The 15524-nt window shown below is 42.4% G+C and overlaps 1 pseudogene; it reads right to left on the reverse strand.

Annotated features, from left to right (window-relative positions):
* Nucleotides 1-604: 604 nt before the first annotated feature.
* Nucleotides 605-1438, reverse strand: LOC148128880 (uncharacterized; annotated as a pseudogene).
* Nucleotides 1439-15524: the final 14086 nt, after the last annotated feature.

Here is a 15524-nt window from a genome sequence, read left to right on the forward strand (position 1 = left end):
CAACTCAGTCATTTCAGCTGGTGTCATGGAATACCTCTTTGGTTTTGGCAGTTTTGCCCCGGGTTCTAATTCTATGGCACAATCAGTGGCTCAATGGGGAGGTAAAACATTGTGTTCCTCTTTGCTGAACACCTCAACCAAGTCCCTGTATTGTTTGGGGTCTTGGGGTGCACCTGGAGGAGAGTCTGAAGCAACGGCTGCTGCTTCAGGTTGTGGATCTTTGTTTGGTGGCAGTTTCTTTGTGAGGAAGGGGGGCAGTGGGCCAACCCCGATTATGATTTTTTGGTATCTGTCCTCCCACTTGATAGTAGGGGCCCATTTATCCAGCCAAGCAAGTCCCAGTATGACAGATTCTGACATCTTTGGAGCCACCACAAACCATATGAGTTCATAGTGTCTGCCCATCTCTAATTTGATTAACTCTGTCATTTGGGTGTCTGGGACTCCCCCAATTAAAGTCCCATCTACTTGTTCAAACCTGATGGGGCATTTCAGGTTTTTAGTTTTTATTCCTAATTGTTCAACAATGGGGAAGCCAATAAGGCATCTAGAACACCCAGTATCTATTACTCCCTTGCCTCCCCCGTGTCAGGTACCACCAACTTCACTTTGACTGTAAAAGGTGGGAAATTCTCTGGGGAGAATTTCTCGGGTCGGAACTTAATTGCTCCCTTCTGCATGGGGGGGGAACTTCTATGGTGTGTCTAGCAAACTGGTTAGTGTCTGTAGGCTTCCTTGGATTTCTTGGACTCCTGGTGGTTGTACTAGGCCTTGGTTGTGGAGCTTGTGGAACAGGTGCAGGAGCCAAACTGTTGGCTGCTCTATGGCCATCCTGGACACAATGATAGCACTTTATCATTCTTGTGGGTCGGGTAGGAGCAGTTTCAGCAGGTCTGGTGAAAGGCTGCCTGGCCACAGCTCTCCTAGGAGGGCCTTCAGGTAGAGGTTTTTTCAGTGGGTTGATTTCCCTGTCTAGCCTGAGGGATAGTGCATACCAATCCTGCAGAGTCTAGGGTATTCCTCTAATGTTGCAGGCTTTTTTACTTCTGGGTCAGAGTGTTCTTGAAATAGTGCAACAGAATTCTTTCAGGCCAGTCCACGAGGTGGCTTGCAACCCTTTTAAAGTCCCATACAAAATCTTGTAAGGGTTACTTGCCTTGTTTCATTTCCATTAATTTGTCCTCATTTTCTCCAACTCTGTCAGGATTCTCAAACTTAAACCTAAGGAGTTCAATTAAAGCATGGACATCCTGAAGTTCTGGAGCTTTCTTGTAATGCAGTTGAGCCACCCAATCAGAAGCATCCCCCTCATTCATCCCATCTGTTATTGCAGTGACCAGATCACGATCTGTTGCATATTGAGTCCAAACTGATCTATGTGGGACCAGATTCAAATGAGGAAATAAGCAAAATGTTCACATTGTCCATCAAAAGTTGCTTTAAAAGCCATCTGATCTGGTCTAAGGGGGGGGGAGGTGGGATCGCCATAGCAACTGTGGGTTGAGCTGGAATGAATGGAGCCTGACAAGGAACATATGAACCTTGCAGGGGTATTCTGAGGCCTGGCTGAGTTGGGGCTCTCTGGAAGAAGGGCCTCTGCAGGGCACCTGCCATGAAGAGGCTGTTTGTTGTCTTCTTCCCCGTGATGGGAAGAGGGGGGTGGCTGCTGTCTGCTGCCTGTGCAGATTCCTTTGCTGAGAAGAGATCGCTGATTCTCTTTGGGGCTAGGGTGTTCCCGGACCAGGTGGTGCAATGGGTGCTGGCATCCACTGGCACTGGACCCATCCTTGACCAGGATAAAATCCTCACCCTGGATGAATGCTTTCTGTAGGGATAGGATTTGAGAAGTTCTCCCTGCAGACCACACCTGACCTGACTAGAGGTCTGGTTGTACAAGGATCTAATTAGGAACAGAAGACGTCTACCGATAGAACTTTTGAGCAGTTTTGACCACAACAGTCCCCTAGGGACTGAGTCAAACGCTGACTTTAGGTCGATAAAAGCAGTAAAATTTTGCCACCTGGTATGGTAGTATATTTATCGACCAGGTGCGCTAAGACAAAGCAGTGGTCCAGTGTGGCACAGCCCACTTTAAACACAATCTGTTCAGCACCAATAATATTGGACTCCTCAACCCAAGTGAGGAGTCTACATTGGAGATATTTAGCATACAATTTCTCAATGATGGAGAGCACGCTTATGGGGTGATAGTCAGCTGGATTGTTCCTATTTCCTCGTTTAAAAACTGGAACAATAATTGCTAAGCTCCAGGAGGTAGGGATCCTGCCAGAGGTATTGATATGTGTGAAGAGTCTTGCTAAGAGAGGAATCCACCACTCGGAATTGGATTTTAGCAGATCAGGGGATATAGCATCAGGGCCAGGGGCTTTGCCTGACTTGAGTTTGGAGATAAACTCGGTAATCTCAGCATGAGTCACGGGTTACCAGTCAGGAACTGCAGGAGGCAGTTGTGGCCCAAGCATGGTCGAACTTGTTGACGCCTGGAAAATTGCCAAGAAATGGTTTTCCCAATCTCTGTTGGACATACAACAGAGAGGGAGTTCTTGATGACCTGGCAAGGAGCTGGCAACAATTTGCCAAAATAATCGAGTGTTCTTCTGCTGGATGAAGTAGATCCCACTTCTCCCTCTCTTTAGCTTTCTTTTTCTTAGCAATTAGTCCTTTATACTCCTGCTTCAAGCAATAGTAGTCCTTTGGTGGGCATTTATCCCCTCGATTACGATAGAGCAGGTAAACCCAATTAATCTGGTTCCTGAGCATCAGACACTCTTTGTCAAACAAAGAATTACTTCTTGAATGATATGGACCACTCGGCCTACGGACAGCTCCTAGCTCCCTTTGAACACTATTAATTAGTGATTCAAAGGCCAAGATTGTCCCTGGGCCACTACTTGTTAGAGCCTGATTGTATAGGCTGAGACACTCCGGAGATGATAAAAAGGAGTGGAACTTTCTTTCAGTATTAGAAGACCATTTGATCCTCCTTGTATACAAGGCCACATAGGGATCTAATATCTGGGGCCTCCTAGGGAGATGTATATTTGAGGAAAGCCCAATGATTGTAACCAGGGTGTAGTGGTCCCTCTCCGTAAGGCAGTCCACATAAAAAGCATGGACTGCCTTTCTAAGAAGCTGGGATACCAGCACAAAATCAATAACACTACTTCCACGTGAGGAACTAAAAGTAAACTCACCAGCTAGATCACCTAGGGTACTCCCATCTTATTGTGTTGGGCTGCTAAAAGGGCTAACTGAATGCCAGCAAAATTTGTTAATTCATCCTTAGAATGTCTGGCTGAAATCAGGTGTCCTATGGCCTGGAGGGTTTCTTGGGAGTAGAGTGCCTCAATAGATGGGGGAATTTGGATTCCCAATTGGGCGTTAAAGTCGCCCCCTATAAGGATGTATAGTGCTGGGAATTTAGTTTCCATACAAGTAATGTAATTCTCCAGCACGCCCCATTGAGCCTTAGTATCAGCTTGCCTCATTGTCAGGGGAAGATAAACGTTGAACACTAACAGTTTGCTGCATTCTCTCTTAATTAGGAGCGCCATAGCTAAAGAGCCACAGGGAGGCAGCTCCACTGTGTCCACTTTCACAGCAGTAGAAACCAAGCAAGCTAGACCACCCTTAGGCCTTTCTGTCATAGATTGTCTGGTGGTGGCCAAGGAAATGACCATAAACCCTGTAAGGGATATCTTATCGCATGCCCAGGTCTCCTGAAGCAGGACCACATTAAATGAGTGAATATAGTTGGCGAATTCTGTGGTACCACATCTTCTCCCTCAACCTGCTATGTTCCATGAAAGGCACTTAAGTGTGCAGGTTTTTTTTGCCAGATTTAATAGTCATTCTGTGTGATTTTTCCCAGAGTGCCCTTCGGATCCGAAAAGATACACCCGTTGTTAAGTGGCAGGGTCATCCTCTTAGGAGGCAAAGGCAGGGAAGGAGGGAGGAGAGGCGAGCCTTGTTCATGGGGCTGTAGGGCTCTAAACGCACTCCAGTTCATACTTGTGGCATTAACTGGTTGCTTAGCTGGCAAGTATTCAGCAGCATCAACAGACGGAGTTTGAAGTAGCCCTGGATCTCCAAATGTATGAATTAGACATTCTGGAGAGAGTGCCAAGGGAGCTTCCATTGGTAAATCAGTATAGACTCCCTGGAATCCAAGGGAATCCTTATCAGGTAGTGAAAGACTCCAGAGCTTGGATTTTACTGCATCCAGATGCTTTATGATTTGGGCCCTTTCTGATTGTGGAAGCACACAAAAGGAGTCAAAGAGCTGTGTCTCCTCCTGGTCCCAGAAATTGTCTTGACGTAAGGCAGTCTCATAAATAGATGGAATCCCAGAGGCACTGACCTGGGGCTTATTTACTAAGGAACCTTGGGTGCTCTGGGCTGGTGTCACTTCCTTTGGGGCCATTTCTTCCCAGCTGATCAAATCAAGGGAAGCTTCCTGGTAAGATGCTACTCGCTGCAGGGGGTTAATTTGACCGGTTGTAGGAGGAACAGTCAGGCTACCATCTGAGAGGACGCCAACTGGAGGTTTTGTGGGAATAGGTGTATAATTAGTATGTGTCCTCTAAAGCGAAGTGGGGCACTCAAGCCTGTGCCTGAATCTCGGCATGATCAGTCGGGAAACGGGGCAGGCCCAACCTGGGGGGAAACCCTAGGCCGGGCACGTATCAAACAACTGCCTGAATTAGCGGAGGTTGACTCTGGGCCCCCTCGGCATCTGATTTTTCTTGGCTAACCAGTCAGAAGGGATTCCAGCGAATGCGCTGGTGGACTCAGGGGCCATGACTAACTTTATGGACCAGGCCTTTGCGGCCCATTTTTTTTACTTAAGTTTTTATTGGTTTTTAAAAGCAAACATAAACAAACAAAACATAAAAACATCAAGCCATCTTCCATATGTATACATACAGTGTGCCGGTTGGTTTACAAATTGTTTTGTGCTTCTATTTCGTAGTCTTCAACTACAATTACATTGCATATAATCTCGTATTTTCAATCAAAAATTAAATAGCTTAGTATCATTATTAATCAATCATTTGACTATACTTTTATTCATTCATGTTTTACAAGATAATCATAATTTACTTAATTTGTTTTATAACAGTTCATATTATCATCCCAAATCTATCCTAAAATCATTTTGTAGATATAATAAGAAAGAAATACATCTTTATATATTTATTATTTTCTAAGAGTCTACATATTTCATTAGTGTATTTTATTGTCTAACCATTGATAGAATAGATCCCAGATTTTATAAAATTGTTTATCCTCTTGTTCTCTAATTTCAAATGTCAATTTACTCATTTCAGCACATTCCAATATTTTCTTAATGATTTCCTCCTGTGATGGTGTTTTCTCATTTTTCCAGTTTTTGGCAAATACAATCCTAGCCACTGTTAATACATTTACAATCAGATATTTCAAGTCTTGAAGGAATTTCAGGTAAAATTTCCAATAAAAATATCTCTGGTTTCCAATCTATATGTTTTTTTGTCATTTTTTCCAACCACATGTGGATTTTAGTCCAGTATTTTTTAGCATCCGCACAAGTCCACCATATATGGTAATATGAGCCAAGTGTCTGATGACATTTCCAACATTTTTCGGATTTATTCTTGAACATTCTTGCTATTCTTGTCGGGGGGAAATGCCACCTATAAAACATCTTATACAGATTTTCTTTATATGCTGTTGACATTGTCATTTTATAATTTTGAGACCACTATTTTTGCCATTTCTCTAAATCAATCCCATATCCAAAATTCTTCCCCCAAGCAATCATAGTTTCTTTAACTTGTTCTTCTTCTAATTTAATTTCTAATAAATATCCATACAATTTTTTAATCACCTTTTCATCAGTACCTGTCAAAATTTTATCTAAATCAGACAATTTATCATAGAAACCTTCCATTTTAGAATCTTTATCATACCTTGAATGTATTTGCGCATATGAAAACCAATTCATCTTTATACCTTGTTCCTCTAGTTTTTGTATAGATTTGAGTTCACCCTTTTCATTCAATATTTCACCATATCAACTGTTTGTTCCTTTTTGTATATTATAGGATAAGAAAATGCTTCAATAGTCGATAGCCAGACTGGAATTTTCAAATAACATTGTCTTTTAATCTTCTCCCAGTTTAACCACAGAGACTCCCTTATATAATGTCTTCTAAAATACCCTTGTGTTTTAGTTCCTTTATACCATAAAAAAGCATGCTACACCAACAACAGATCATGTCCTTCTAATGTCAACAATCTAGTATTTCTTAGTGTTATCCATTCCTTAACCCACATCAGATTTGTAGCTTGATAATACAACTCCCAATTAGGCAAACCAAATCCTCCTCTAATTCTAGCATCTTGCAAAGGTTTTAACTTTATTCTCGCTTTCTTACCTTGCCATATATATTTCAACACAATTTTATTTAAATCTTCAAAGTAATCTTTTCCAAGCCTAATTGGAATTGTTTGAAACAAATATAAAATTCTGGGTAATATATTCATCTTGATTGTTGAAATTTTCCCTATTGGTGACAGTTGTAAAATTTCCCATTTCACCAGATCTAGCGCTATCTGCTGTTTAAGTTTGATATAATTATTCTCTTTTAGTGTACTACATCTTGCTGTCAAATATATCCCCAAGTACTTGATCTTATTCGTGACCTGAATTTTCAATAGGTCTGCCAGTTCTTCCTTTTGTCTTAATAGCATATTCTTTGTCAAGATCTTTGTCTTATCTTTATTTATTTTCAAACCAGCCACCTTTCCATATGTCTCTATCTTTTCTATCAATTTTGGTGCTGTTTCTGGAGGGTCTTCTAAGATGAAAAACAGATCATCTGCAAATGCTTGCAGCTTAAATTCTTCCTTTTTGATTTTCATTCCTTTTATATTCTTTTCATCTCTAATATTTCTGTTTAGCACTTCCAAAGTTAACACAAACAACAAAGGTGATAGTGGGCACCCTTGTCTTGTTCCTTTTCTTATATTGATAGAGTCTGTCAGTTCTCCCTCTATCATTACCTTTGCCGTTTGCTTATAGTATATAGCTTTTATTGCGTGAATAAATTTTCTAGCGAAGCCCCTCTGTTCCAGCAGTAATAACATGAATCGCCAATTCACATTATCAAATGCCTTCTGTGTATCTAGAAATATCACAGCCATTTGTTTTTCAGGATGTGCCTCGTAGTATTCCAAGGTGTCCAAGATTACTCTCATATTATCTTTAATTTGTCTTTTTGGCAGAAATCCATTTTGATCAGGATGAATAAAATTATTTAGATATTTTTAAGTCTTTCTGCCAATATCGAAGCAAAGATTTTATAATCTGCATTTAGTAGAGAAATAGGTCTATAGTTCTTAATTTGTAATGGATCAGGCTCCTCTTTTGGAATAAGTGTAATATAGGCTTCTGACCATGATTGAGCTATCTTCTTCTTTAACATAACTTCATTCATAACTTCTAGCAATGGAAGATTCAGTGATTCTTGTAATGTTTTGTAAAATTCTGCCGGAAGTCCATCTGGGCCTGGTGCCTTTCCATTATTTTGCTTCTTGAATGCTTCAGTTAACTCCATCATCATTATATTGCTTTCTAACATTGTTTCAACCTCTTTAGGTATCTGAGGTAAATTAGCATTCTGTAAGTACTGTTTAACTCTTTCCTCATCAATATTCTCTTGCATATATAGTTTCCCATAGAAGTCTCGAATGATTTCCTTCTTCTCTTTACTACCATAGCAAACTTGGCCTTGGTCATCTGTTAATTGCAATATTTTCCTTGATTCTTTCTCCTTTCTCAATTTGTATGCTAACCATCTACCTGGTTTGTTTGCGTCTTCAAAGTAGTTCTGTTTAGCACCTTTAATTTTCTGTGCTAATTCTTCTTTTTCTATTAGACCCATTTTATGTTTGGTTATATCCATTTTTAGCTTGATGTCCATTTTCTGTGGCATTTTCTGTAGCTCTTTTTCAAGTCTTTTATACTCATCCTCTAAGGCCTTAGAGGCTAGTCTTTTCATAGTATTTCTTTTCCTTGTATAGTCTATTATCAAGCCTCTAGCATATGCCTTCATTGTGTCCCATACATTCTGAATTGATGTATCTTCTTTTTTGTTTTCTCTAAAGAAAAAAGCCAATTCTTTCTCCATCTACTGTGTGAAGTCTTTTTCCTTTAAAATAGTATTATTTAATGTCCATCTAGATCTTCTTCTTTGTCCTTTCCATTTAATTGTCATTGGATTGTGATCTGCCCAAGTACTTGTTTTAATATTTATTTCTTTAATATTTGTTATTAATTCTGTTGACATCCATATCATACCTATTCTGGACCATGATAAATGTCTATTTGAATAGAAGGTATATTGTTTAGTTTTAGCATTTCTTTCTCTCCATGTATCTTTTAAGTTTATTTCATCTACCATTTAAAAAAAAAGATTTAGGGAGAGTCTTTCTGTTTTGCTTTGTTGTTTTCTGTGCTGTATAGTCCAGTTTATTGTCTAAAATTCCATTAAAATCTCCCATCATAACTATATTAGCATAGTCCAGTTCAATTATTTTCATATGTAATTTTTTATAGAATTCTTCTTGTTTTTCATTCGGAGCATAGATTGCAATCAGGAGTGTTTTTGTATTATTGTCCATTATTTCCACCATTAGTATTCTTCCATCATCATCGGTATAAATCAATTTTGCTGGGGTGGTCTCTTTAATATATAAAACCACTCCTCTTTTCTTACATTGTGTCAAGGAAGAAAATATTTTCCCTAGTTTTGGCTGTATCAACAATTGTTCATATTGTTTTTAAATATGTACTTCTTGTAGACAAATTATATCAAATTTTAATTTCTCTAATTTATGAAAGGTTTTCCTTCTTTTAACGGCTGAGTTAAGTCCATTTATATTAATTGTAATCAGTTTTTTCTCTTCCATGGTTATATTTTGTAGTTAGGTTTAGCAGCTCTTGTAGATCTTGGATCACGTTGTTCTTTGGCTTCCACCTTTCCATCTACTGCACCTTCTTCTTTTTCAATTGCCATTTGGCAGTCTCTTGGAATTCAATTAGTGAGATTTCTTTTTCTGCCTCTTTCCCTCCAAAAAATTCTGTATAAAATAATTCCGCTTTCTCAATTGAGTCAATTCTATGTCTCTGTTCTTGCCATGTGAACATTAAACCTTCTGGAATCAGCCATCTATAATTCACCTCTTTTTTAAGTAGCATTTTAGTCAGGAATCGGTATTCTCTTCTCTTCTCATCTCTCTCACTCTTCTGGGTATTTGTTTCAAAACCACAATCTCCTTGTCTTTATATTTCAATGTTTTCTCTTTTGCCACTTGCAGTATTTGCGTTTTAATGGCTTTCTTTGTAAATCTAATGTGAAGTTCTCTTGGAAAGCTATTTCTCATCACATATCTTGTGAAAACTCGATAAACCTCATCTATTCCATCCATCATCTTCTCTTGAGTTATTTCCAAAGCTTCAGCCAGTATTTCTATCATTATCTCAGCTAAGTTTTGTCCTTTTTCGTCCTCTACATTTTGGAATCTAAGATAGAATTCTGATCTGTCCATCTCCCATCTCAACATACCACTTTTATCCTGTTCAACCACCATTAATCTATTATCAATATCTCCAATCTCCTTGTCTCTTTGTTTATCTTCTTCTTCAATTTTTTGGAATCTCTCATCATACTTCAACATCATTTGTTGGATGTTCTCCACTTTTTCATCGGTTTTCCCTGTTCTTTGTTCAATGTTCTCTGTTCTTTGTTCAATGTTCTCTGTTCTTTGCTCAATGTTCTCTATTCTCTTCAATATTCTCTGATCTTGCTTGAATATTTTGAATTCCTTGCATAATCATCTGCAGAGTCACTTTTTCTTGTTTTTTTTCTTGCTTTAACATTGTCTGTATTGAACATTGTCCTCCAGATAGTGGAGAGGAGGAAGTAGAAGTTGAAGAACCAGGAGTTGTTAGTTTCCTACTCATTTTAAGCAATTCAAAATCTTCAGGTTCTTCTAAACCTTAATCCAATTGTGAAATAACCAATTGTAGTTCAAAGTAAAAATAGTAGAAAAAAGAATCCAAAGAGTAATGATTAAAAAGAAGAAGAAAAAAAGAAAAAGAGGACAAAATTTCTTCAGGTTCTTGTATACCTTAATCCAATTGGTGGTTAGATGAAGAAAAAGGCTTGGCAAAAAAAAAAGAAAGAAAAGGAAAAATTCTTCAGGTTCTTCAACACCTTAATCCAATTGAGAGGTCTCAAATAGAAAAGAGTACATAAAAATAAACCAGAAAGGTAGATGAAAAAAGAAGAATACCAGGAAAGGAGAAAAAAAGGCTATTCCCTTAAAAAAAAGGAAACATTAATACTAAAGCTTTCCCTTTAAGATAAAAAGCAAGCGTAGAGATTGGACCTCCAAAGAAAAAAAAAGAAAAACAAAGACAAGCTCCAACAAAGCCAAAAATCCAAATAGCTATTGCAAAAAAAAAGATAAAATGAAATAAAATAAAGCTAGTGAGGAGGGACAGCGCAACTTAGAAAAAGTAAAAAGAGCACACTGCACTTTTTTTGAGAAGAGAAGGCTCTCTTCTCCAAAAACTTATCACCCTTTTCCCCCCTAGATTTCAACACCAGACTCCAGCTGTTGATAGAAACCCAGAAGAGCACCTGCAATAATACTCTCCCATTCTCTTCCCTCTATCTTATCAAACAAGCAGTGTCCTTGAAAAAAAAGTCTCAATTCTTTCTCAGCTTTGTCTGGTCAAAGGAAAAGTAGAGTATTTCCAAGCCTCTAGTTGGCAGTGTTACAAAGTTTCTTTAGCTTTCACTTTCCCCCTCCTTTTCTGGCAGAGTATAATAAGAATTAGTTAAAAAAAGAAAGAAAATATTTTTTTAAAAAAAAGACTAAAAGGGAGTCTCTGGCTTAATATATTATAAAATCAAAAAGGGGAAAGAAAAGAGTAGATTAAAAAAAGGAAAAAAACCAGTCCAGTTTTGAAATATAGGATCATCAGCAATAAGAAAAAAAAATATTACTTTGATATTCCTGTTTAAAATCATCACTTATTCACTTCTGTCAAAAATTTTTTACAGATTCTTTCTTTCCCTTAGGGTGTCCTCTCAAATCTTTAAAGAAAAGTTCTCACCAAACCAGCACACTTTCTCTTTCGTTCTCTTTCGTTTTGGAGCTGTCCCAACTTCAGCAGCTTTAATGGCTGCCTCTTTGCCGCTGGCAAAAAGAGCTTCTCCTGGATCTACCAGGGACTTTGCGATATCCCTGGGATCGACAGGATGCGCTCTTTACATTCACCGTCTCTTCAGGATGGTTTAGATCCACTTGGACTGTCCAGGAGCAAAGATATTGGCAGCGATCTCCAAGATCTCATGCCGTATTGTCGCGACGCCAGCTCCGCCCTCCCTTTGCAGCCCATTTTGATGTCCCCTTGATTCCAGTGGAACCTCCGATGAGGGTCGAGACTATTGATGGGTGGGAACTTATTGCAGGATCCATTAAATTCGCCACCCAGCCTTTGCACCTAGTCATTGGAGAACATGAGGAGGCGATCCACTTTTATGTCACCGCGGACCTCCATTTCCCATTAGTCCTCGGCATGGCTTGGCTTAGGATTCATGATCCTCAGGTGGCATGGTCGCGGAATGCCATTTCTTTTCTGAGTCTGTAGTGCGTGGACCACTTCTGCCACACCTGTGCTGGCCAGGACATCACCACCTCTGCCGTCTCCATACCTACTGAACTGACGGACTTCACGGATGTGTTCAGTGAGAAGGAGGAGGACCGGTTACCCACGCATCAGCCCTATGATTGCCCAGTGGACCTTCTGCCCAATGTACCACTGCCAAAGGGACGTTTGTACTCCATGTCCGAGCTCGAGCTGGCCACACTATGGGACTTTTTGGACAAAAACTTGGCCCGAGGGTTCATCCGGCCTTCGTTATCTCCTCTCTCAGTCCCAGTCCTCTTTGTCAAGAAGAAGATGGGAGACTTACGTTTGTGCTGTGATTACCGTCGACTAAATGCCATCACGTTGCGGAATAGCTACCCCTTGCCACTCATTCCGGAGTTGTTGCAGAGGTTGAGGAAGGCCGCTATCTTCACCAAGCTCAATCTTTGAGGGGCCTACAACCTGGTGCGGATGTGAGAGGGGGACGAATGGAAGATGACATTTGGCACCGGATACAGCCATTTTGAGTACACTGTGATGCCGTTTGGGTTGACCAATGCCCCCGCAGTCTTCCAGCATCGAATGAATGATGTGTTTCGGGATATGTTAGATTGGTGGTGTACCTGGGTGATATTCTGATCTATTCTGGGTCCAGGGACAGCCACCTTCAACATGTTCGTCTGGTCTTGCAACGCCTTCAGGAGCACCAACTTTATGCGAAGCTAGAGAAATGTCTCTTCTTTCAGACTTCCAGAGAGTTTCTTGGGCACATCATCTCTCCCGAAGGCATCACCATGGACCCGCGCAAGGTGGAGGCCTTATGTAGTTGGGAACCCCCTTGTGGCATGAAGGACGTTCAACGCCTATTGGGGTTCACTAATTATTACCGGACCTTCATCCCGGGTTTTGCCAAGCTGACAGATCCAATAACCCAGCTCCTTCAAAAGAAGGTCCCGTTTCAGTGGGGGCACCCGCAGCAACAGGCTTTTGAGGCCCTCAAGAATGCCTTCATTGCAGAACCCATCCTGAGGCATCCTGATCCGCATCATCCTTTTGTGGTGGAGACAGACGCGTCCAACGTGGCCATTGGGGCGGTGCTGTTGCAAGCCCTGGTGGATAGTGCCACTCTTTTTCCCTGCGCTTATTATTCCCGGAAACTCACTCCTTCCGAACGCAACTACACCATTTGGGAAAAAGAGTTACTGGCTATCAAGGCTGCGTTTGAGGCTTGGCGACATCATCTCGAGGGGGCCCAACACAAGGTGGAGGTCCGGACGTTCCATTGGAATTTAGAACACTTGTAAACAGTGAGAAAGTTGAACCAGTGGCAGATCCGGTGGTCATTGTTTTTTGCCCGGTTCAACTTTTCTGTGACCTGTATCCCCAGTGGTCCCAATCGGAGGGCGGATGCCCTGTCCCGCAAACGTCAGCCTCAAGATATATTCCACATCTTATATCTTCTGCATCCTAACTATTGCATCTTCTCTGCTGCTATGCTATACTATTTCTTTCGGCTGTCATTAGCAACGGAGGGAGGAGGGAACTTGGAGGGGAAGAAAGCTGGAGGTGTTTTGCATTCCTTTGCTGTGGGTAGCAAGGGGAGGGGGGTATGAATTTCTGTCTTTAACTTTCCATTTCTTGGCTAGCTTCTATCCCCTTTGCGCAGCTGCGAACTTTTATCAAAATATGTCAAGGTCAACGGACAGAAGCCTCATCACCACCTGAAGATGGCCACATGATCGTATTCAGTACTTTTAATTGGAAGAGTCATTTGGACTTTGGGGAGAGGGAACAATTCCATTCCTTTGTATATGTGATCTGCGCGCCAATTCCTCAGTTTCGGAATTAAATCTGTAGCTTCCACTTTAATTTCCAGTAAAAGGATAACTTTGCTCTAACCCATGGAGTCTGAGTATTTCTTTCTTGGATCTTGAAGGGAGCACACACTGACATTATTCCGAAACTCCCCATCAACCCACCCGGAGAAAATATCAACTTTTCTTCCGAGGGGGCTTCACATCATGTCATCTCCAGCCAGCGATGAAGATGACCAGGGAGCTGCGGGGGGGGGGGGGCAGCCGTTGCTGCTACCAGAGATGCCAGCCACCGACCTGCTGGCCGACCTCACTCTGGAAGAAACCCCAGCTGAGATGCCCAGATGGTCGTTAGGGGTTGGATGGAGAGACCCTGAAGACCCCCTCCTCCTGGGATCACTGTAAGTCGAAGAGGCGCAAGGGAACGGCTGTGGCAAGAGAGGGAGGAGATGGAATGCAGGCTGGATCAAGCCGGGAGACTCTTTATGGACGTTTCTGAGAAGCCCGGCATGGCTCCAAGGTATGAGGGGGAAGGGGGAGCGAGTTTAGCCTGGGGCAGTCGGGCTGCCCCCACTCCCCTAGCCCAGCCTACACCAGCGCAGCAGCCAGCTGCTGCCCGGGGAGCCCCAGCAATAGGTGTGATTCCTGGGAGACGCCACCTGCCCCCGTTGGATGTGAAGTTTGGAGGAAATCACAAGGATTTGGGTTTTTTCCTGGTACAAGTCGGGAGCTATATGGCAGAATTTGAAAGGGAATTCACCTCTGAAGCAGCCAAAGTGAGATGTGTTACCAGAACCCTGGAGGGGATGGCAGCAGACTGGGTGGTGACTTTGTATAACTCCCCCCAACTGCGGAGCCTCAATGTTTTCATGACTGCATTGAGGAGAAGGTTTGAGGACCCTCTGGCGGAGAGAAGGGCCAGGATCAGAATGAAAACCCTAATTCAAGGGGGGAGATCGGTTGCTGACTACACCCAAGAATTCAGACAGCTGGCATACCACATCCGAGGCTGGTCCCGGGGGCCCTGATAGAAGCCTACAAAGATGGCTTAAATGAAGATATATACCACATGTGCATCTCCAGAAGGGATCCACATGATTTGCAGTCGTGGTACTTTCTAGCGGAAGAAGTGGACATAGATCTAACCCGAAGCAGACGCAGAGGAGGCCCCGTCTGGAGCAAATTGCTCCCCGCGTCTCCGAGAGTCCCCCAATCCCCAAAAGGGAGGGGCGATGGCAAGAGCCAAATCCACTGCCTGTTTTCATTGTGGGAAGGAGGGCCACCGGATTGCGGATTGCTGGGCCAAGCTGGATCCAAAGGGAGTGCGGGGCCCAGGGAGGAAGCCCGAAAAACCCCCAACCAAGCCTCGCGAAACTGGGCTAAAGATAAGGGAGGTTGTAGAGGTCGCCCCTCCGGTGGGGAGAGGAGCTGGGACCTCCGACTCCCCTCGACGAGAGCGAGACCTACTCGGAAGATGACGTCCCGGTAAGTCCTAACCAAGGGCCCATGACCATCCCAATAAAGTTAAGGGTGCCTACCTCAGGGACCGAGGGGGAGATGTTGGCCTTATTGGACTCAGGGTGCACGAGGTGCATAATTAACATGAAAGTAGTCAAGGGTATGGGCATCGGACTGAGAACTTTAAGAACGCCCATATCCTTCTGCCAACAGAATGGATCTGAGGTGGGAGGTTGCCCCGCACGTTTTATAACGGAACCCCTAGAGATGACCATGGGAACCCACCGTGAGACCCTGTGTTTTATTGTGGCCCCTGGGATGGAACAGCCTTCTAATATTGGGATTGCCCTGGCTTCGGAAGTGGAATCCCCATGTGAACTGGAGAGAGGGGTGGATACGTATCCGCACCGATCGGCTACCGGAAAGGGAGGAGCAATCCTACCCGGAAGGGGAGGAGAAATCCCATCCGAAGCTCCAAGGCCCGGCTGAGACAGCTTCCGCAGGTGCCGAACGCGTGGAGGGGG

This window comes from Notechis scutatus, chromosome Z (assembly GCF_049901735.1).
Source record: "Notechis scutatus isolate UNSWTSFEM ecotype Mainland chromosome Z, rNotScu1.2, whole genome shotgun sequence".
Taxonomy (NCBI): Eukaryota; Metazoa; Chordata; class Lepidosauria; order Squamata; family Elapidae; genus Notechis; species Notechis scutatus.